The 24,111-nt window shown below is 42.9% G+C and overlaps 1 long non-coding RNA gene across 1 annotated transcript; it reads right to left on the bottom strand.

The window, feature by feature from the left end:
• Nucleotides 1–4,862: 4,862 nt before the first annotated feature.
• On the bottom strand, nucleotides 4,863–13,249 carry LOC148396449 (uncharacterized). Its single transcript, XR_015859077.1, has 3 exons — nucleotides 10,277–13,249; nucleotides 9,906–10,035; nucleotides 4,863–5,958 (listed from the first exon to the last, which is right to left on the bottom strand). It is a non-coding gene; the product is annotated as an uncharacterized LOC148396449 (long non-coding RNA).
• Between the last annotated feature and the right edge of the window lie 10,862 nt (nucleotides 13,250–24,111).

Genomic DNA, 24,111 nt, shown 5'->3' with positions numbered 1-24,111 from the left:
TCAGGAGCCCCCGGCGCAGACAGCAGATCTGGCACACACCTGTACTCCAAGACTGTCCCTTGGAAAAAATAAAGGGGATGGTGTATATGCGCATTGAGACAAGCTGACAGTGGTGCAGAATGCACTGACAGGTGCTATTCCCTCAAAGCACACTTTTGGATCTAACAATATTACTGGCAGGTGTTGACGCCATCAGAATAGTCCAAATTCAGGCTCAGTGCCATATGCAAAGTTTGCCGAATGTTTTGCTTTGAGGTAGCTGGAGAAACGCTGTCTTTCTTTTTCTTATCATGACTGACTGACGTGACAGACTTGAGCCTGGGAAGTTATCTGGTTACTATGGTAACGGCCACTTGCCCAGCTTCTAACCCCGCTCGCTCACTCAGCAGAGGACAGCTCGAGTTCAGCACACCCATTTACTCTCTTAAATCTCATCATCTCGCTTCAGTTCCTCCCACCCGGGAACAGATTAATTAACACACACACACACTGTGTCCTGACCCCGTCTTCTCACACAAACTCATTACTGCCTCAGACTCGCTCCCGGCCCTCCGACGTTTAGGATACATTGGTCTAACATTGTGGGAGAACCCGACGATGACTCACGTCTGACAAGCAGAATAAAACCCTTAACAAAGAATGATAATTGAAAGATGGCACTCAGACCAGTCGCCATTGATAATGCAAATGAAAAAACCCTAGTTGCCTTATTGAATATCGTCCGTGTTATCTGCGACTAGCGAGTCGGCGCCGGCGTTCAATTATGTATGACATAATGGCCTTTTTTTTGCAGCCTTGTATGTGTTGATGAAGGCTTTGGGGTAAGTGATGGGCACGAGGTGAGGATGGTTGGGGGCGTTAATGAGATAGTTGACACTTTGGGGGTTAATGAGGGGCTGGAGGGAGACGGCTAAATGACTGGACTTCTGCTTGGATGAGCATTATAGAGGCTGCAAGAGGACAGCCTTGTAACTGTGAATTTGACATTGTATGTTGCTTTGCATGGGAAAACACAGCCTCCTCTCTGCTGTATCTTTCTGTGATAATACAGAGAAGATTAGATGCATTATCCATTGTTCTTTTGTCTCGACTATCCTTGAGGGCTGGCTTGTTACAGACGCTGATGCGCTCCAATGCTCTTAAAACAAAATCAGTGGCAGAGAGGGACGAAAGGAGGCGGACAGGATGAGGATCGGATAGGATAGGATAGGATAGGATAGGAGGAGAAGTGAGAGTCCCCCCCGCTCCACAGATCTCCCATCAGCTCTTGTCATCCCTCTAATGAATATCAGTTAAATTGCTCCGCGGTTGTGAGGAGTTTGGATGTCAATGTGATTTGTGCGAGTGTGGCGGACGGAGGGGCCAGGCCTAATGAAAGGCGAGCCTAGCCTGACAGAGTGATGAGCATCAAGCCCATCAGACCAATCACAGCCGAGTGGCTGACAGCACCCACAGACAGACAGCTGAAGAGGACAGGCCATGTATTTAGAAAAACAAAATGGCTGCCAAAGCAATAGAGAATGTCTGCAGGGCTCAGAGAAATTTATTGCTCCTTTCTTAGTATGCTTTTGATACGAGCTGCTCCGTCAAACACAAGGATGCGCAGAGAAAAGTTATATTTCACGAGGATTAATCGAAGCTACTAGTCTTCTTTTAAGGCAGTGAATTAATCCAAGTCCTAAAATATCAACAGGTTAAAGGGAACAAATAGGTCAGGGATTTAGCTGCAATATATCATTCAAGTCTTCGGAATGCTTGGACAAAAAAAAAAAAAACTTGCATGTCGTGATGTAAGACAAAAGTAAGAAGTGTTGCTCAGTCAAGCAGCCTTGATGGCAAAAGAGACATGATGGCTTGTGACAGCCTCAAAAGAGTCCAAGCAGAGCTTTTGCAAGCTTCACCTTGGACCTTTCACCCCGCTGTCTCGCTAATGTATAGGAGGAGTCACGCGATGATAGCCAAAATAAAGTTCAGTGTTCTGTCATCATATTATAGCCAAGAAATATGGTCACCACACTGATTAAAAGAAACCTTAAGCAGACTCCTTGAGAACACCCCTCAGGTCACAGCGGAAATGAACCAGCATTTTGGGAAAACACAGACCTCGGAAGGACAAAAAGTCAGCGTTTGAACTATTGTCATGTATTGTGTCATGTCACATTGGACCCCAGAATATTGTGCACACGATGTGCTCTTTGTCGACGAAGCAGCAAAAATTGCCAGTGCTCTTAATGAAGATTTTATAATGATCACAATTTGTTACAATTTCCTATAGGAAAAATAGTTTCCAAATTACAACAGATTAAACTTTAACCATTGTCTTGGAGCAGAATGTGTTCAGCCTCAGCCGTTCCTCTGCAATTATGAAAATAAAGGTCCAATACAACACATTTAAATGTTGACGTACGATAAAGGGCTTCCCTCATTTTTATAGTAGAATTGGCATTAAGACAAGAAGGAACACAGTGAATATTTGACTGGCATTGTACATAACAAGCCACATGAATAGGGTAATTTTCAGATTTTCCAATAGCTTAATACATTTTGTGTTCAATTCAAACAAAAACTTTTCAGAAATGGTTATGTGAAAATGGAAAGCAAGCCTAACAATATGTGGGTTTCCTTTTAATTACAGTTCACCAATACAAATTGAGAGAATGTTCTATACAGTTGTGAGAGTGAATAATACACAAATGGGGTTATTTTGACAAAACCAAACAGTGTCAGGATTTTACATGGTTATGGTAAATAATGGATTTTTATTTATGTTTGAAAGTGAAATCACTGTTATGTCACCATGATATCATACTGGTGTAGAATAAACTAGCTGACATTAACTGTATTTGTTCATGTTTATTTGTAGTCTTGTTATATAGGCGTGTATCACGTGCATGATGTGAGTGATCTCACATTAATATGGTGAAATAAAAGACGGAAATGAAATGCAGATGCAAAACTTCCTTAATTGTTTCAATCAGAATGGAGGAGAAACATTATGAATATGCATATTGGTATTTGCTAAAAAGTGAAGTAGATGCAAAATATCAGCAAGAAAGAAAGACTACAAAGACGGAGGAAAAAGAGGTGAGGCATCAGAGTTGGGCCGATTTCCAAATGCGCCTTCACCAGTGGGCCCGAGATAGCTGTCAAAGTCATTTTGCTGTGATATCTGACAGATTTGCTCCAGACGCTCTTCTCAGGGCACCTCTCTATATATCGTTAGTTTAATGCACAATGACATGACCAATTATAGGGAGCTCCTTGCTCAAATAGGATGTCAAAACCTGTGTATCAATCCATTAGATCCTGCCCTGTGTCATATAAAGTGGTACCTTTTGCTATCAGTTTGGTGCGTAGGAAAATAAAAAAAAAATGCCGACAGTACGGAAAAACATGCCTGTGCCATTAGTGGCGCTGATGTCTTTGGGAGAAGTGGAGCTGTCTGTCTCTCTTTGTTTTTCTGTCTGCATGTACTGCTCTCGCACTCACTCGCTCATCCCAGCCACGGAGCATAAAATGCATAAACAATACATCTACATAATGGCCCGCATTGTTTACTTAGCTCTGAAAATGTATTTGTGCAAAACCCTGAGATGCATTTAGAAGGAATCCGTCACACTGTGTAAAGCCTCGCTGACATTTGGGGTGCTTTCAAAAACAGGGGAAGTGTCATAACACGGTCATATATCTTGCAATCATTTTCAATAAGAGGCTGTGATGACGAGATGGAAACCAGTATACGTCTGACCGGGAGCCGTTTCGGGGCTGCGAGTAACTCTACATCAACCTGCTTTGTCGGCCATGACGGTGGGCAGGAGGAGGCGTTTGATTTAGTGCACTCCGTCCTAACGACCTTTCTGTCCTTGTGTCGAGGACATACAGCCTCGGGGAGCTGGCATGGAGGATGCATCCTGGACTGCCTGGCACCTCGCCTGGCACCACGCGTGGCAACACGTCCACACTCCGCCGCCTTTCTGATGGATCTCTGGTGCCGCCTTCATGAAATCACTTTTTGATTTGTTGTCAGTTTTCCCCTCTACTCTGGCTTTTCACCCCCTCTGGTCTGGTATTACAAGAGTGATTAAATTAACCTTCAATAAATCAGCATCAAAGCACAGTGATTAAGAGAGTATGTATGTACATGGCATGGCCGGTGTGAGGAAGGTGTACGTACTATTGGGAGGTCATCGCATGTCCATGAACAAGTGTAGGAAACACGCTTGGCTCGTGCCTGAAGCTACTTTTTCATCACATCAATGAGGCACGATTACAAGGCTGCCAAAATTAATCTCAAATGTCATTTCACAGAGCTGAAGTTGGAAAGCGCTCTGATCAGGTCACATTAGAGCGAAGCCAGTGAATGATTTGAAGCCAGATCAAAATCTATTTCACTTCTCAAATGCTTGGAAAGCGCATCTTGCCATGGAGAAACATTTCTCTTCAGATGACATTTGTGAGTGCATCAAACATTTAAAAGAGAAAGAAGGAATAATTGGGCGGTTTGCTCCACGGCTCCCTTGCAGTTCCACCCATTCATATTGTGTCAGCCTACCCTGTTCAGGTTTGCAAGACAACTGGAGTCTATTCCAGCTGACTTGAGGCAACACAATGGACCACTCGTCATGAAATGGACAGAGTGGGGCACTGAGTGGGAATCGATCTCAAGTCGGCTCGTAGAATCACAACATTACCATTGGCCCTCAATGTGAAGTGTAGTTTATTTTAAAATCAACAGCGGTAAGCATGCCAAAAATTACTTGTATCCGTCAATGAAAAAAAAAAAAAAAAAAAAAATCCTGATTGTGCTTTGGCGTTTGGAAATGGATCTATTTTATTTTTTAGGTTTTAACTGGGATGTCACCATGGGCAGCTATAGAAACTGTCTAGTCCTAGTTAAGCCCCTCTAGCATTTGATTTGACATTCCAAAATATATTTAGGAATTCATTCCGCAGCCACCGATGTATCGGTCATACCCTCATTTAGCTCTGGAAAAGAAACAAATCCTGGAGCTGGTCTGAAACACACTAAGTACTTGTACATAGAGTCATTATAATACCGATTCAACAGCAAATGTGCAAAATGATGCAGAATTATTAAAAGCAGCATCCAGCAAGGACTGTCACCCTCAATCCTCAATTTCTATTTCGATGTCACTTGTCCTCTGCAGGGGTCTAGCTGAAATGAAGCCTATCCCATCTGATTTGGGGCACAAGATGGGGTCTGGTTGCCAGTCACTCGCAGGGCATGTCATAAATACAAACAGCCATTCACACTCATATTCACACACACACCTATGACAAATTAACCAAACTTGTTGGATTGGCCTGAGCTGAGGTTTAAACTCTGGACTGCTCAACTGTGAAGATTGATTTTTTTATTTGCTTTAGTACATATAAAGATAATTCCGTGATCTGTTAGATTTATTGTAACGAGTAAATCAGCATAGTTTGTGGCATTAGCCTCCTGTGGTTATTATCATTTACTGTTTTGACATTTGACGCTTTTTAAACAAAGGTCAACTGTCATCTGAAAGTTAAACCATACTAATCACACAACCCCGTAGAAAAATATGAACAGATTTATCTTTGATCATGAGGCGCAAAGATATTTAATCATCAAAAGTTATTTCTACCCTAAAATGTATGCTAGAAAAGTTTGCCTGTCTCACAAGACCTCATTATTTCCCTCCACACTGTCATCATTGTCCTTGACGAGGACATCTTGTCTGCTCCGTCCCAAGAAGGAAGGCAAACTCAGGACATGTGCTTCTCTGCTTCAGCAAGACATGGCAGGGATTTTGATGCAGGGTGTCAGCGTAATGTGACGAGACAAGCCTCGCGTTGTATGGCAGCGTTCGTAAAATGTGCCGCAGTCACTCCGGCTCGTGTTTTCAGTACATCATTCTGTCTTCTCCTCGACGGCTACGCGTGGCGTAGGTGGCACCCAGATGGAATGTCCTGAAAAACAAATGAAAAGAGAGCGAAAGGGGGAAAGAGAGAGGAGGAACAAAACAAAAAGTCAAAGCCGTGACCTCTTCGGCCGTGCAATGTGTCTGGAGCTGGCAGGGGACGCAATTGAGAGTGACACTCCTGGTTGGAGCTGCCAAACTGCCACTTCCTGTCCTCTTTATTCACACATAGCAGGAGTTTAAGGCTGGACATTTGAAGAGCAAAGAACAGACATGTGTCTCCTTGTACAGCCATCCAGCGCCACTGACATTATTGTGGTTCACCACTACGACGCTCCGACACCACAGCTGCCAAATAAGCAAGAAAAAAGGGCAGCTTGACTGGACGCAATATAATATTGTGCTTTTATTTAGTTTCCTATAATTGATTGAACCATGAAACCATCCCAGCTATTATTATTATTGCTGCCTTTATTCGACTCTTTACGGCGTTGGAGGAGCATCATTGGATCGGGTTGTCCTCTGTGGCGCCGAGTGATCCAATTGTTGCAGAATTGCAGCAATTGGACTCATAATTTTGATATTTCACATCAAGTAGCCCGATAACTTTGTTAGGATCAGGTTTGTCACTCTTCTTTGTGTAATCTTTTCGCTTTAATGGCTTTGTTTTTCTCCCTTCTAGCATCCCTATCAATGCTTTCACCAATACAAATGAGATTCAAAGTCCAGCTCCGGCTTTTCATTGAGCGCTGTCCCCTCGGGCAGAGTTTGTTTTATTTCTCTGATTTTCTTCTCTTTCCTACCTTTGTCTTTTTACTATATTCATCTTATTTTTTTTTCTCTCTCTCTCTTATCCGCCACTCTGAGACACGCAGTGCTTGCACACATGCACGCATTATCCTTGGGCTATTACAGGATAAGTCAATTTGATCCATCCAAGGCAGCGGATGTCATTTTATTCATATATTTTCAAGCCCGCTGACTTTATTAAAGGCTACTGCTTCAGTCTATCTTGAATGGATGAATGCACGTACTGATGAAAGAGGCAAAATGAATCCCACACAAATGACCGTCGCCATCCAGGCTGTCATGTTCACACAGTCAGAATTTTATATGCAATCGAAAACTGCATGGTGTTCCTGAAGCGCAATGTTTTCTATTCATCTGTGAGTGAAGAGACAGGGAGCTTGCCTGCCCGCCTTTCAACAACAAGAGAATGGCTGGAGAGTAGTTCCAGCTTGGGGGAAAAAATGAGACGTTACAGTCCGTGAAGGCGCACAGTGGAGAAAGTTGGAGACGACACAAAAATGTGTCTATTCATGCCAACTGGTGTCCTGACCCTCCTCCGGGCTGCCATTGCATTCTGTCAAGGGAGGAAATTAAAGGGCCTTTCACCAGACACCAGCACTTCCTCCTCTTGCCAAGCAGGCCTCATTCGTCCCATCTCACCCTCACTCCCTTCAGGTCAACTCTTTAATTCCAAAAGATGTTGCTCCATTGTGTGGTTCACTCAGGAAAAATAGAGCGGCTGTCTCTTTAAGGTTAACATGGTGATGCCAGAACGCGCAGTATTGTCGAGCATAGAGGAAGGTCATTGAGAGTTCAGAGGGAGAGCGATGACTGATGGCTTCACAGGGCACCACTCAAAAGAGCTTGTGAGTAAAGCTTGGCTGGGCTGGGAGTGGACCAGGCCAGACCAAGGACAGAACTGATGTCATATACTGCCATTAACTGGATGGACAGCTGTTGGCCCGGTCTCTATCTGATGAAAGATGAACCCGAATGACTCAAGATGTCATCAGTTAGCTTGTCAGATGTTAATAGAAAGATAAGAAAGGAGAGGAAGAAATGTGAGGCTTTTAGGTTTGCTGAACAAATTGCACCTGTTGGATTGAACTGAGGGTTACGTTAATAATGGCCAGCTGTTGATTAAAAATGCTTAACCTTCACATACTGTGTTTTTTTTTAACCCTCCGGTGTTGGGTAACATGTCTGTCTCCCAGACGAATTCAAATGTTTGAAGCTCTCGGAAATTATTAAATGAGGATTGTATGAATGGAATTGATATTAATCGTCAAGTTGGGTTTAATTATATAGCCAGCTAAAAAGATAATCCAAGAACGTTCCTCTCGCAGTCCAGAATCTGCTCGGCCATTTTCGCTTTTTGTTAACTGCAATTGGCTGGCAACCAGTTCCCGCTTCTCGCTCAAAGTCAGCTGGGATGGGCGCTAATTCAGGACAAACGGAATAACAGATTGATGGATGGGCTATGAGATAAAAGTGTTCTAAAGAGAGCACCTAGGTGAGGTTGTGTCAAAACGTGTGATGCTTAACAAAAACTCTTGTAGTTGCTTTCGAGTCAAGCAAGGCAAACAATAGGCCCAGAGGATCTTACACAGCTGTAGGAAAGAAAGACATTTGTGTGTGAGTGTGTGTGTGTGTGTGAGCGAGCACGTGTGACAGTTACCAAATCTAAATTCATCCCCCTCTTGCCTGCAAAGGCCTCTACGTCCCCTTCCACACTCCTCAACTATCAGAGCTGTATCGCTTTGCAAACCTCGGCGGTGATGTTGTCAGGCTCCTGTCTGTGAAGTGGCCCCGGCCATAAAACAACAGTGACGTGAGTGATTGATCCAGCAATGAAGATGGCAATACTCCTCTGCATCAATATGAAGGCAGCCTGCGGGACTGGAGCCCTTTCAGACAGCTCTGTTTCTCCTCAGAGGAAAAATCCATACACAATTGATGGCAGTTCAAAGAGGGGCTTTATTGTGGGATATCAAATAAAACATCAGAGAACACGGGAACGAGAGCAAGAGATGGAACGAAAGAATACACGAGTAAGCGAGCCTTTGAAAGAGGGGAGAGACACAAGAGCGTTCTGCATTTTGCTTTATCTTCCTTTTGCACCTGAACTGTAATGAAACGCATAGAGTTTGTTTCCAAAGCAGCATGTAGACGTCAACGGTATCTATGATGCAATTACACTACATGATCGGACAAAAAAAAACTGCGTGTAGATACGCAAAAAGGTGCTTTCACGGGCCCAACGACATGCCAGATAGGCGTGCCCATAGTGCTGCAAAATCGTTCAAGGATTATTTTAGTTGAGATGAGAATGTAAGTGTAAGGAAAAGCGAAAGATATGGGTTATTTCCCGTCTGTTCTCTGCAGCCTGGCCTCTGGCAAACCCGCTTTGATTTCATCATCCACTTACTTCATCAAAAAGATAATGAACGCTGCTTAATTGTGGCACAGACACATCTGACTGGAATTACTTCCTCTTCTCGCATTTGAATGTGTCCTTCATCCAATTTATAACTTTTGCATTCGCTTTGTATTTGTATCATTAGAAATTTGATTTATCCAAATGTCTTCCATAATTTGATTCAAATGGATAATTGGCCAATATGTCATGCAATTACATACATTAAACAAATGTATCTCACGATTAAATAATGTTTCCTGTGCTTGGTTTCTTTTACCGTCAGTTTTGACCGAATATGTGCTTAATCAATGTTGTCACAAAAAAATTGATATTGGGCTGCAGCAGCAATTAGATCAATACAAGGGCTGTATCCAAAACAGATTGTTAATGTGAGAAAGAGAGATATTATCCTGTGAATATGGGTTATTACTTCCACTGTTGTGAAAGTGGTGTGACATGACATTGAGAGATGTTTTTACTTTTTTGTTTTTAGTCAGACACACACGGCTCTACTTTCATGACTGACTCGAGCCCAGTGCAGCAAAATCGGTGGCGAGACCGAATGTTGGTAATTTTGCATACGTGCTAATTGCCGCATTCATAAAAGGGCAGTTTGCGCTGTTGTGGGCATGAACAAAGAAAACAAACCTAAATTCCATTTGCCACCTGTCAGGAATAATTGGAGCAGGGCGACCAAATGCAGCTTGAACCAGGGTTTATTGAAGGGAAAGGGAGTTGGAAGGGAGGTAGGTGGGGTCAACGAAGACACAGACAGGATAGAGACTCACCGCCAGCAAACAGAAGTCCACTCGGACACGGATAAAACTGATTGTGAGCCTCCAGACTAGACCGGGGGGAAACTGGACGAGCAGGACAGGAACACAAGGCGCGGACACAGACGGGAGACAACAGGAGACACTGAAGAGAGGAACAGCAATGTGTGCATACTCTGTTAGGTTAGACAATCTCATGTACATTTTAATGTTCATATGTGTGCAATTCTTTTCATTAGTTTATATAAACATAACTGCTCAATCAGAACACGAATACAACACACAGAACTGTTTAAACACACACCCATAGACACACACACACTCACAGATACCAAACGGTCATGTGACATTTTCCCACCTTTCCGGACCGTATAAAACAAGCTGACCTGGAGAAGGAAGTTGTTGTTTCATGTGCCGCCGTGCCATGTGTACCGGCCGCCATTAAACAACCCAAGATCTTGCCAATAAAGAACCAACTCTATACACCACATCTTTGTTTTTCCTGGCTCGCCATCGCTCACAACACGCAACAACACCCACAGGGAGTAACACACGGGCAGGCCTTAAATACATAGGGTAAAAAGTGGAATCAGGTGACAGACATTACGGTGATGAAGGGGTGTGGCTGACCGAAGTTGGCACGGCATGTGACACCACCAATCCAAGTGGCTCTTCACAGTCCCTTTAAATGTGGGACACTTACCTTGGGCCAGTGTGACGACAGGCAACGTGAATGGCTACCCTCATTAAATGGAGAATGAACAGGTTGATCACCTCCCTGGCGACTAAAATATGTCCTCAGATCTTATGTGACTATCCACATCACTGATGGGCCTAAAACTACAATAATAAACATGCAGTTAAATAAAGTCAAAATTGAACACTTGTGTTTATAGTATAGAGCCAAGTCAACCCATCATTTGGTTCAGTGAGCGTGCATTTGCACATTATTGTGGGGCGTTAGATAATACTTAATGTTTGCCCTCCTATGACTCACCCGCTCACTCTCTCTTTCTTTCTTGTATGCTCTTTGCTGGTGATTGATGGATATTTCAGGTATGATGGGCAATCATGGCGTCATGTGACTACAACAGATGGCACAAGAGAGTATCGGAACGGGTTCACCTGCTGTTTGCGCTCCTGCTTAGTGCGATCAAATGCTGTCGAAGGAGAGTAGGAGGGAAGGAAAAAGCAGGCAGTAAAAGTTATAAGCAAGCAAAGTGGGCGATCCACAAAGACGCCATTGTAGATGGAACGATGAAGTTGAGGATGGAACTCTGAAAAATGAAATGCACAACATTAACAATTTCTGTTCTTATTCTCTTTCGGCCGGTCTCAAATAATAATCTCGTAATGATGGGATGTGCTCTTGCAGCCATTTAACACCCGTTCCAGACCAGCGGATAAGTACAGTCGGAGGAGCTAAAGAGGCACACAAAGTAACGATGAGTGATCACTTCGCCTGGTGTCTCCAAGGGACATCCTCTGTGTAATTCTCTTAGTGTAGCCGAATATCATTTATCCTACAAATAGACATATGACCCTGCAATAACCGTGTCACTCCAAGTTCAAGACTGCGCTGTGAGTGCATTCAAAGGACACGGCGAACAATTAATTTCATTGGCAGCGGTTAGTGCACATACTACATAAACACACAGTGTTCCAGCGCTGGAGCTCACTGAGACGCAGATAAGCAATGCCATTCACACGTATGGATTACATATGCATGAGCATGCCGTGCGGAGGGCAGTGCTTCCTAATAGAAGCGCTCGATGAGGCCCCATGAAAGTATGAAACGTGTTATCAGTGATGAATTCCAGCAGGGCGACCCACCTTGACGACAGTCCAAGCGCCATCCTCCTCGCCTGCTATCTGCCCTCTCCAGCCCTGCTCCTAGGCTGTGGGAGAGTGAGTGGCAGCTGTGTGTAAACGCCGGTGCCAATATGTCACCGGCACCAATCTGCACCCCCGAGGGATTCTACCGGGAGTTCAACCCGAGTATCACACCGCAGAGAAAACAATTTCTGCTGCCAATACTCCCACGCAGATGAGAAATGTTTTAATATTTGCCACTGCTTTATGGCCATGCCTCTGACAGTGATGGAAAAAATGTCAGCTTTTTCCACGCTTAAATGCCACTCTTTGTCTCAGGCTGTTTCTTTTCATTGATCTTGCCTCTGCCTTCCAATCAATAACATCCGCCAAAGAGTCTCTTGTTTGGTCCCTTTCAAAGCTCTCAGCCATGCAAAGATTTCACACTTTACTTTCTTTGCCCAATTAGTTGTCCAATCGTTTAGTTTGTGCAAGGACAAAATGCAGTTGTCGTTACAGACAGAGATGTTTTTAATATAAATAAAAAAAAAATAAAAAAAGATGGACTGCTACCTCTCAAGTTGGTTGCATTCAGAAAGTACTGAATGCTGTCTCTTGCTATCTGACGTGCTTTTAAGAGTCTAATTTTTCTTCCAAACACAATGTCTTGAATGGCACGGACATTGAATATGATGCCAAACTCCACAATGAAATAAAATCTGCCGCTCAATGGGCATCCCTAGTATAGAATATCAATTTTCCAAATAATGATGGGAATCGTGGGAAGGACAAGCAGAAAAGGCTTCGCTTCTGACAGCTGTTTGCAACTGCTTTTTTAGGGGCTGGGTTTCCTTCTTTCCAGGCTCTTCAGAGCTCCGCAGGGGCTCCTGATAGTAACTGACCCAAACCCATCCCCTCAAAGCGTCAAGGTCCCTCAGTGTCTCTTCATTGCCTCCCCCTGGTGCTGAAGCAAAGAGAAAGCAACAACAGAGAAAATGGTTTACATCAAAAATGTTCTCCATTCATACTGGCCTCGTGAAGTAGGTGGTGACGGGAGCCAGTGTCCACCCTGGTTCTCCTGACAGAATAAGTGGTCGTTTATTGGAGGTCTAAAGATGAGTGAAAGGTTAGGATCAACATGAAAGCAACAATAGCGCCATTTAGCTGAATCGTCCGGGGTCATTCAGGGGGCATTGAGCAGAGAGAGGATAAAACATAGCGCATCGCTTCCTTTACATGTCGACACTGCCGATAATTAATGCTTTGTACTCACAAAAAATGTCTTCCATTGCTGAGGGTCAGAGAGGGAAGCAGAGGAGGGTGTTTATAGACATGCGTCGATGCGTACACGCACATTAAGTTTACATACCGCACTGTAGCACTCCAAAATACACCGAGAATTCATTAGCTTGTAAAATACAACAATAGATAAAGCATAAATCTTGACGGGCATCCATAATAAAGACAGGAAGCAGATGTACAATACCTGGAAGCACCGAAAGTCGACACATTCAGCAGGTTGACGCCGGAGCAAACAGCACTTTACAACTCACTCGGACCATTTGAATGTTTTCCCTGCGGTCCACTACAGTTCAATCAATATTTACAACATGAGCAATCACCTCCCAAATCCTGTGTCACAGCTTGCAGGTCCATCCTCACAGCAAGCTAACAAACTAACATGTCGTACATCAGCAAACACAAAACGCTTTAGGGACACTTGGGTGTTGCTGATATATTTTATAAATGCTACTTTTTACTCCTGAACCTATATGAAACTTCCATTACTTACATCAGCTAGGTTGGTTGTGGTGTTTTTGCTTGTAATCCACAGACATTCAAAAACATTCAACAGAGAGAGCAGACTTAATCCAAGGCTTGAACATTTGACATCTACAAAAGTTAGTATGACGTTTTTTTGCACTTTGTTCTCTTGGCTATGAAAGATGCACCGCATATAGATATTTGTTCCTTTTAGCCATTTAATTTCCACATAAACGAATATTGTATGCTCAATGATGTGCATGAATCTCTGCAATCTGTTTTTTTTTTCATAATCCTCTCTAACATACAAATTAACCGACTGAACATTTAAAAAGCATTTACCAAAGATTGTGTGATGAATTATTAATTGATGAAGGAAATAAGAGTTTTAGTAGTTTCATAAAAGTGGAATTTGAAGCTGTCTTTATTTAATCGTTCTGATGTTACCCTACGGGTTTTTATTTGCACGTAAGAATATTTGAGTACTCTGCTCTACATCATACGTCATAAACTTACAAATGAAAAAAACATCACATTATTCATTCAGATGTGGCATCATCATGAGAAGTATTTCCGCTCAGTAGCAAAAAAGGGTGACTAAGGATGTACTGTAAGTGATGACTCAGTTTTATTCAAGTGGGCCGGCAAGCTGTGACAGAAAGAACACACCCACTCCCCTCAACCCAAGCAGCTTTAATGAAATAAAAGCGGATTTTATTTTTACATGTCATGGGATGTGTCTTCAGTGAATATATTGGGTGTAATTCTACACAGCATTTAAATATCCAGAATAGAATACAATCAGTTAACAATGTCAAAGCATTCCGATTTGAAATGTTTGGAGGAAAACCACACTGTACTCAGAAGGTCACATCTCAGACCCACGCTGCTCACATTGTTTGATGTGTTGTTTAAATTCTGATCTAGCAATATTACTCCAACAATGCACCTCGCCCCTCCACCACACGTTTTGACTACACTGAATTTCCGTGCTATCTTAAAATCAATATGATCACCAGCAGATCTTAAGCTAAATCCGTCTGTTCAGCAGCAAAATGAGCTAATGTAAACAAAGACTCTTCCTGTATGTCATCATGTGCTTGATATTACGCCCTGCCCTGTTGGTGCATGTGTAAGATGAGCTTGTCCATCAGTAAAAACCCATTAAATATTCTTCCTTTAAGAGACGGATGTTCCATGACGCACACACGTGCCTGAGACCCACTCCACATGAGGCCATTCATCAGGAGAATGTGAGTAAGAGAAGCCGATGGTGTGTGTACACAAGGTCCCGCGGACGCCTCAACAAGGTGGCGCAGCTTGTCAAAGCAACCCAGTGTCAGGTGACAGCAACTCAGATGGAAACGGACCGCTCACGTCTTGGCCGATGAGCCACGGGCCACAGCTTTGTCTCACCCCCAACCCATCACAGCTGAGTCCTAACAGCTGCCTGCTGCTGTCACCGTCTGCTAATGTGCTTCCGCATCCACGTCTGCTTTCACTCGCTTGATGCCTGTCCTTCACACTGCTTTGGATTCTCACCAAACAACATAGTACATCCAACGCATTGTGATTTTTTTAAATATAAATTTGACAAATACAGGATTTACGTTACTTTATGATCATCACTTTATTCTGCCTACAATTGTGTCATAATAAAAAAAAAGTTTTATAATAAGAAAATGAATGAAAAAAAATGTTTTGATATCTCCCATTTAATAGGAGGGCAGCATGGTGGCAGAGTGCTTAGCATGCCTGCCACACAATTATGAGATTTGGAGATTTTGAAGTTCGCACGCTGTCCCCAGTGGTTGTGTGGCCCACAGTCAGTAACTGTCTTGATCCAATCACAATTGCCCTATGATTGTCAGGTGATAAATTCAGGTTACACCCCGCCTCTCGCATCCACTCAGCATTAATTCTGATGAGATAATCCAGCCGCTGGCCTGACCTTAACAGGATAAGTGATATAAAATGCAGGAGCACTCACTAATTCCAGGAAACGCACTCATTTAACCCTTGTTCTTAAACCCCTTGACTTGGATCCTTTAGTCCAGATGAAAATCTTTGCTCTATTGGCCAAGCCCCTCCCCATGTCAGTGATTTAATTCACTCTCACACCTCTTCCCTACTGCATTCCTAATCTATCGAACGTTTCACACACACCAAGAGACACACGGCGACCGCTCCTTTCAGTTGCTTACACCCAAGGTTTGCAGCTTGGGTGAAAAACTTTCAAATAGAGCTTGTGATTTTGCTTTATAAACTAATTTACCCAAAAACGATGGCCACTGACTTTTTTCATTGCATGTTACTGTAAGTCTTAGTTGTGAGTTTTTTATTTCAATGTGCTGTTGTCTATTTTAGCTCAAAGAAACAGTTTTTATTCATTTGTGCAGTTTTAGTGTTTGCCCTGTAATACTTGTATTTGTTTTATTGGTGCAGCATTACCTTGAACATTCTTCTTCCCGCATCTGTCTCACAGGCTTGATTGTTAGCAATGATAGTTTTATTTGATTCCGTCAGTTATAATAAAAGAAAACATTGGCAAATTAGTTATCAGATTGAGCAAACGATAAATAAAACCCTTCGAGGTGGGAAAGAATGTCAGTATGATACAGCATAGTTTGCTCTGTCACATATCTTCCTCTTTTTCCCAGTCTTGTCTGGGAAAGGCCTTTCACTCTGGTGGCCTGAGGGACATGAATAATTGTTGCTACAGAGACTGTCTCATAAACTCCTAACACTGTAATCACACTCTGACAGATGTAGGCCTACAATGTACTGCACAGACACACAAGCACACACATGTGCATGCGCACACAGACACACAGTGAAAAAGAGCTTTAACCCCCTCTTCTCTTGCTTTCTTATCCCGGTGACTCATGGCTCCTATCAGCGTTATGACCACAGCAGGATCCCGCCCACGGGCTCCGAGGTTTGGAGCCACACTGGATTCTGAATAAACAATGAAGGACGTATGAGGAGGAGTGACTGATGTGTCCATAAACTACAGTTTGGGCTTTCAAACATGGAGTGATCCGTCACAGTCCCTGACATGATGCTGATGTAAAAACAAAAAGTAAAATGCTCTACACGACTCGGTCTTGGCGGACCACCCGTATTTTTGCATTTGCTTTAATTGCGGTGTAATATAAGAGGAATGACATTTGTGAGCAGATCCCGAACAATAGCTTACAATCTAACCTTTTGTCCCCCGCTAAGTGGCAGCATCCTGGTATAGATCCTGCAACGATGAAGCATGAATAGTAATTGTTTACCTGGAGTTGGTACAATGTCAACAGTCTAATCCATCACACGGACCCTGTCTACTTATTTATAGACAAGAGAATAAATCAGATGAGTGGATGAAAGTTGAAAAGACAAACACAAGGACACAAATAGGAGCACTATGGATAATCCTTTAAACATTTTAATCAAAACGTCAGCGGTGGGAAAGATAAATGAAGCATCCATCTATCCGTAATTAAACTTGTGCATCATCATAACATGATAAACATAATGTGATAAACAGCCTGACAGGCAGCCGGTGATATACGGATGCCTATAGTGTGGTGAAGGATTGGAGCTAAATCATCGCCTGATGTTTGCATTGTAAAAGTGAAGGTAAACAATTTGAGCTTCATCATTAATATGGATTCATTCCGCATAACTTGCTGATGGCTCGTAACCTCTGTTTTACATATGTGCAATTAGGTCCACAGGTCCAGTGTTAGGACAGTGACGATTATTTTTAACAGCTCTTAAAGGTGTGTACGGTTTTTACCAATGTCGCTTTATCTGAAACGTTTTGAGGTACTCTGACTACAATTACCCTAATTCCTAAATGATGACTGCCATATTCGTGTTTCAGATTGCAAATCCATGAAGGCATCTGTAGACGAGACTTCATTTTAGAAATACTTTCGAACCTACGTTGAACCTGATAAAATGAGACTAAAAAATGCCTCTGAAATTCACTGGGGTTTTTTTTTACTATATATATTTTTTTACTTACTTTTTTACAAAAAAAAAAATATAATAACTAAAAATAAATAAATCCAATTTTCTAAATGTCATCATATTACTTTTAATACATGTGCCATTGAAATATTTATCATTTGGCATTCTTTACATCACAATAGCGCAGTGTATATGCTTGTTTTTAAATGAAAGAAATAAACCTTTGCTGTGACGTCTTCCTAGGAAGAGGAGCCGTGTTTGCAAAGCAAAGAGTGAAATGTTATTTGATCATGTAACTTGATGGAGTGTCGAAAAAGTCTCCAGAGGTTCAACAGAAACAAATGACTCTTGGAAAAATGTGTTTGTAATAAGTCATTCTTAGCTCTTCGGACAGCGGCTCAATTGCTTTCAAACTAAACAGTTCATCATTTACCCAGAATAGTCCCCCAAAGTATAACGAACAGATAAGAAAAGACGTGCGTACTTCTGGTGAGAATTGCAGACTTATCAATATTTTCCACATTTTAAGCGTTCTGAGGAACATTCCATGTCACTGCTTGCTTCCCTTCCAGACGTCCCGTCAGGATGTGTTGTCTCTTAAGTCATCAAATTTATGGGACAGGAGAGACACGACACCTTTCGACTGTTTGGAATACATTCTGACAGCAGAGGAAGGAAGGCATAGACAGAAGAAAACAGAAAACAGCTTTAATCAGTGTTACTTGTTGACTTTTTATGTTTTTCTTTCTGCTGCATCTGCACCTTGCTGTATTTGCACCGTTGCACACATTCAAACCGTGAATAAGCATGTCCCTTATTTGTTTCTTCCATTTTCATTTTTACTCTATCTTGGGACCAATCTGGGACGTTGAGTATTTTGTGGTGGAAATGCGTGTTAGTAAGACAATAAAATTCCTTAAATATGAATTTTAGGTCCTTGGCTCTGATTTTATTCTGCTTATGTAGCAATCATCCAATGTTACTGGATTCATTTGTGTGCTATAGGAGAAGGATGGCGGGTGGTGGGGGCTAAGATTACAGTGAATGTCACCCAAGCTCCTCTCTCAATCATCCTCTTTCAATCCATCGCCGTGTCAGAGTTTGTGAGACAGCTTGGCAATGATGCCAGTAAAATGGGATCAATAGCATCGGGAAAAAGGGAGCAGACAATCTTTTACCCCCTTGAACTTCTGTACCCGTGATTGATTTGTCCCATGCCACAGCAGAGGAGACATTAAAGACAAGAAACTTGCGTGTGTGTGTGTGCGTGCGTGCGTGTACACCTGTGCACGTGTGTTGAAAGCACGCTTTTGTAAAAGCAGTGCATATGTGCGTGCGTGTGAATGATTGACGATGTAAAGTGCACACACATCATCAGCGAGGCATTTGCGAGGTGTGTGAGTCAGGGGCTGTCATCCCCCTCAGTTTCCCCAAGCGGAGGCCTCCCTCGGCGGTTGATTTATAGTAAATCATTAAAATCTGCTTATTATTGCTGCAGCCTGCTCCCCCTCCCCGCGTCCCCACATGCAGCTCCCCCGCCCCCACCGCCCAAAAAAGAGGGGGGAAGCTTGTGTGACCAGCTCACACAGAGCAACGGTCAGCAGGCTCTGGCACATTAAATCCATTCTTGCCGCATGTTAGAAAATAAATAGCCAGATGTCTTATTTCATAAACATCGCCAATGAGAGAAGCTGGCTGTGTTCCTGCCGAACAGCTGGAGCGCAGTGTCTGTCCTTAAAAAGTGCCATTGAAGGGCTCAAGAAACTTTATGACACACACCTGTGTACTGCTATTGTCTCGCGACTTCGGAAGTGTAAATGTGATGTGACTTGAACAATGACAGGTGTGTTTGTCAAGGATGTGCCTGTCACTTCAAATCTGTGGACGAGGCCTTCTTGCTACACAGGCTTTCCACTTGTCGGTCATGTGCATGTTCAAAGACAATAAAGTGTTATTCGGGCATCTTTGTCGGTGTCCCACCAAATCAAAATAATCTAAAGCAGTTCATTTGAGATTCAGTGTCATTGGATAGATGAGTGGAAATGTGTGCACAGGTTCCCGTGACTCATACTGTGATGATGAAAATGATTATCTGGGCGTGTATCCATCTGAAGTCCATTAGCATCGACAAAAGTGAGAATCAGCATTTGACGTACTATTCAAGCACGTTGTAAAGTGCACGGAATGAAATGATGCTGATTATTCCTGCAGAATAACTCAAGTGAGAATCACAGCTTGTCTATTGTCGCCTTGGTTTGTCGCACGGTTTGTCAAACGCTTTTCAATTACAGCCTTTAACTTGAGGCACTCTCACATCCCCATGAAGTGATTTTAATGGAGTTTTGGTGCAATTGTTTGTTATGCGAGACAGGTCCTTTCATGAGAATGAGGCGAGGAAAGGCAATGAGAGGTATTTCGAGAGATAACGCGATACACGCGGGTGAGCAGCTCTTTATGTCTTAGTTGAACATCTATCCATCCATCCGTTTTGTGTAATGCTATTCCTCATTAGGGTTATGGGTGATCTGAAGTTTATTCCAGCTGATGCTGGCTGAGAGATGGGATGGGCTGATCGCCAGTCAGTCACAGGGCAAATGGAGAAAAAGAACCACTCAAGATCACATTCATACCCAATTTGGAGCCTAACATGCATGTTTTTGTGAGAGGAAGCTGGAGCACAGAAAAACATGAAAACATAGACCAGAGATTCTAACACGGATTCTTTTGACTGTGGGTAGAGGATAGTTGTTGGCTATCGACAAAAGCCTTGGTTTGTGCACAGTCTCTTCTACATTCTCTCCTACATGTATTTTATATTTAACGCAGAGCCATGATTCGCTTGAAATGGTGTATAAATAGAGTTGTGTTGGTGCAGTCGGTAATACTTTATTTTCTCAATGAGTGACTGCGTGACTATCTGTGCTGTCACAGTTCAGCTCTGTTTGTCTTGTCTTACTCATTTACCAGTGTTTTTCCATTCAACTCTTCACATCTGCACTTTGCCACAAAGTTTTTGTATCCAATAAAAGCTTGTGATTTGTAATTGGTGTGAATGTGTGTATGAATGATTAGCGATCTCTTTTGTCCCTCACCCGAAGTCAAGCGAATGTACCACTGCACCACCAGGAAAAATACTTGGGCACTTTTAGTCATATGAGTTGCATTGTTGCTATTTATAACCTTGTATTTGGGAGGGAAATTGCAATCTAAAAAGCTCACTTAGAGAGTGACGTTTTTGTTTTTTGGCGAATTGGTGGCTGTCCAACCTTTCTTCACTGTGTGTGCCCTGTATATGCATTTCATTGACAGATAACGCAATCTGGTTTCAATCGGACCGCTGTGTCCCACTTTCTTCCTCTTTGATTTACACAACCTCATCTCCTAAGGCTGCTGGATGGTCCGAGCAGGTGCAGGACTGTGGGGCTGCAGCCCAAAGGCCATAGAAGCCGAAACAAGAGAGGCAAGCCAACACGCATGCAGAATAACAATGCCTCCATTTCTCACACTGACATAATCCCCATGTTTTATTTGTTCCCTTGTAATGCTTTTTATATCTCAGGCTTATGTTCCTTGGCATTCGTTCAATCCCAGCCTGGGGACACAGGGCTCAAGCGGGCCCATATGTGTGCCTTGCTCCAGTTAACGCCTATTAGTTCCATTGTAAGTGTGACTAAACTGGCACGTCTCAGCCGGGGAGATGGGCTGGTTTTGACTGACAGCCCATGTCTGGATCCTGTACTTTGAGTCTCACGCAGACTTGTCAAACACAGGCTGTGTCAAAGCATCCTTCACTCCGCAACCAAGCGCAGGAGCCATGCTGCTCTGCACAGCTGACCACATGACCCTTTATGACTTTGCATTCCACACTGGAGTAGGACCTTGTGTGAAGTCACGCTGAAGTGCTCACCGCTCTTCTTTTATGTTACTTTCTTTGGGATTCGAGAAGATGGAGAGTTTTCCATGTTTTCATTAGAAAGATCCTGAATGGGAGAAATGACGTTTTAAAACCTGCCTTTATGAAATCTTACAAGCCAGCCAGCTTTCCAATAACAGCTTCATAATAAGACCGTGACATAGTGAGGATGCATGTTGTTGGCCAAGCAAATCTGCGAGGTCTGGACCACGTGATGCCAACTTGAATATTGTTTTCACAACTGTGCAAGCTAATTACCTTTAATTTTTCATCTGTGCTCCGAGGGTTGTAGGAGACTGTGATTAGTGATTCATTACTTCTCATTACCTGACCTGTCAAACTGTTTCCTTTCCTTATTGAGGCTGATTAGGCGAACATGGCCCGTCTAGCTCGGTGAGTCTGAAAAAGACCTCAAGCATGATCTGCAGATGAGCCTCTGATGAGAGGGTAATAACGAGATGATTGTAAAGAAAAAGAAACATGACTCTCTGAAGGAAAGGAAGTCATTAACCCAGACAGACATGTTATATTTGAGCTACACTATACGGACAAAGTACAGCGGACATATTAGATATTTGTCAATGACATTGCAGCTGAAAGATGGCCAGACTCACAATCTCTGTTAATCGTTGCAAAGGTGTTGAATGGGGTTGAGGTCAGGATCTTGACGTGCTTCTACACTAAACTCATCCAACTTTGCTTCACTTGATTTGACTTTGCTTTGTACACTGGGGTACAGAAAAGGGCCTTTCCTGACCTTCCCACAAAGTTGGAAAAGATTTAGGATGGACTCTTGAGGTTTTACTGAAATATAATTGAGTGCTAATGAAAATCTTAGATGACATTTTGTACTTTCCTTATGGTTGAGATAGATGAATGATTTACAGCAGGTTGTCATCCTCGGCAAAAGATCAAGGTGAGCTTAATCTCGAGACAAGACAAGCGTAGGCCAGCTCAGTCTTTACTTTGTCTGACGCAAAATTCAGGCAAATAGAATAGTGCGTAAAAGAACCCGATGGTGGTCACTTTCCAATGCGTTCAGATTTTCAGTGAAATTTTTCTCATGGTGAACGTAAGAATACGTAATTCTTTGCGTGGTCATAGTGTCTCCACCTGCCAAATTGTGAATGGAAAGAGGTCCAGCTCACTCTCATAAGGGCGGGCTAAAGGTGTTCTATGGTATAAAAGTTACAATACAAGTGTCATAAAAGATGTATTTGAAACTTAATTATCCATCCTTGGGTATTTTGATGAAAGCATGTCACTGACGTTTTATAGACATCTGTTTTAAATTGTGAAAGAAAATGTAACCTTTATGACAAGTAATATATGGTGATGCAGAAGTCTTGTGCTTTCAATTCGAATCTACTTAATCATGTTTTTCTCAACACATAAAGCAATTAAACTCACATGCAGAGTTTAGTAAATGACCAGGGGTTTGATTCTTTCGATTTTTGTGAAACTTTTGTGGTGATAAAAAAAAAAAAAGTTGAATTTTACATTTGAGGATCAGCAAAATGAATAATAACATGGCAGGAAGCCGGAAACACGATAAAGCGGCCGAGCGTAACAATGGCTACAGTCGCGAGACGTCAAGTAAAACATTCATCACTATTAGTCGTAATTAATCCCCAGTATTAATTAAAGGGTGTTGCTTTAAGGGATGGTGTGCCTAATTAGGAGGTTTGACAGGATGACACCCACATCCAGCGGCCTATTAGAGGAGAACAATCAACTGAGTTCCCCTCAAAGGTTTTGAAGCCTGGCAAAACTCTGTGTCCTTGATCAAACTCAGAAGACGTGCTGGTCCTTGCGCAGTTCAGAAAAAGTATTGACAGGTATGACAGGCCTCCGATTAGCCAGTCAGCTGGAGGCCCAGACCTTGTCACCTGTCAGGTAGACAGATGAAGGGTGACTGAGCAGCACAGAGGGAGAGGAGGAAGAGGAGTAGCTGGGGTGGGGTCACTTTCAGAAGTGTTTCTGATTCACTCCATCACTAAAAAGTGGGTGAAGCCAAAGATTCTGTGATTGGATCAGGGATTAAGGGGCGAGTTGTCTCTTAAGGGAAGGGTGCACTTAAAGAGAGGAGAAAGTCAGCTTGGAAGGAGGACAGTAAACAAATGTCAGATGGCCCAGGCAGAAGACAGAGTGGCAGAGTGGGTGGGCTTTGACAGGCACATCTCACGCAGGCTGACAGCGCCGTCAATAGCCCCGGGACGACCGTCCTGATTGACAGCTAGCAGGTGGCGCTTGAATGGAGTTGTCAGGACGACTGTCAGTCAAAGTCACATCACCGTGGCTACCAGGCTTCATGCGAACAGGCACACAGCTGCCCAAGGTGATCTCGGGGTACAAGCAGAATGTTGGCACGGCAGGCGGCATAGTGGATCAGATGCCGTAATGGCCACAAATGGCAGCAAACAAAAGCGGACCGCTTTTGATTTACACAACACGAGAGCATTTTTTTCTTTAACCGATTCCATCCTAGAATTTCCCCCATTTTCTTGGTTCCCCTTAATTGAGCATTGTTCCAGCACCATGGCATAAAGCACAGGAGTTAATGGGCAATAATTATATGTGAGAGAGCCTTTCTCCCTGGAGTGGAATCCAGAACAAATGGAAGCTCTGATGTGCAACATTCTACTTCATTACATCTGCCGCCACGAAAGCCCCAACATCTGGCACCATATCCTGACAGATAGACAAAACTTGTGGACCGGAAGGGAAATAGAGTGATATTTTGAAAAAAATAACATAATATTTACTGGC

The sequence above is a fragment of the Syngnathus floridae genome, chromosome 6, assembly GCF_059516105.1.
Source record: "Syngnathus floridae isolate MCC-2025c chromosome 6, RoL_Sflo_1.0, whole genome shotgun sequence".
Taxonomy (NCBI): Eukaryota; Metazoa; Chordata; class Actinopteri; order Syngnathiformes; family Syngnathidae; genus Syngnathus; species Syngnathus floridae.
The sequence above is the reverse complement of the archived record's forward strand: the minus strand, read 5'-3'. Positions and strand labels throughout refer to the sequence as shown.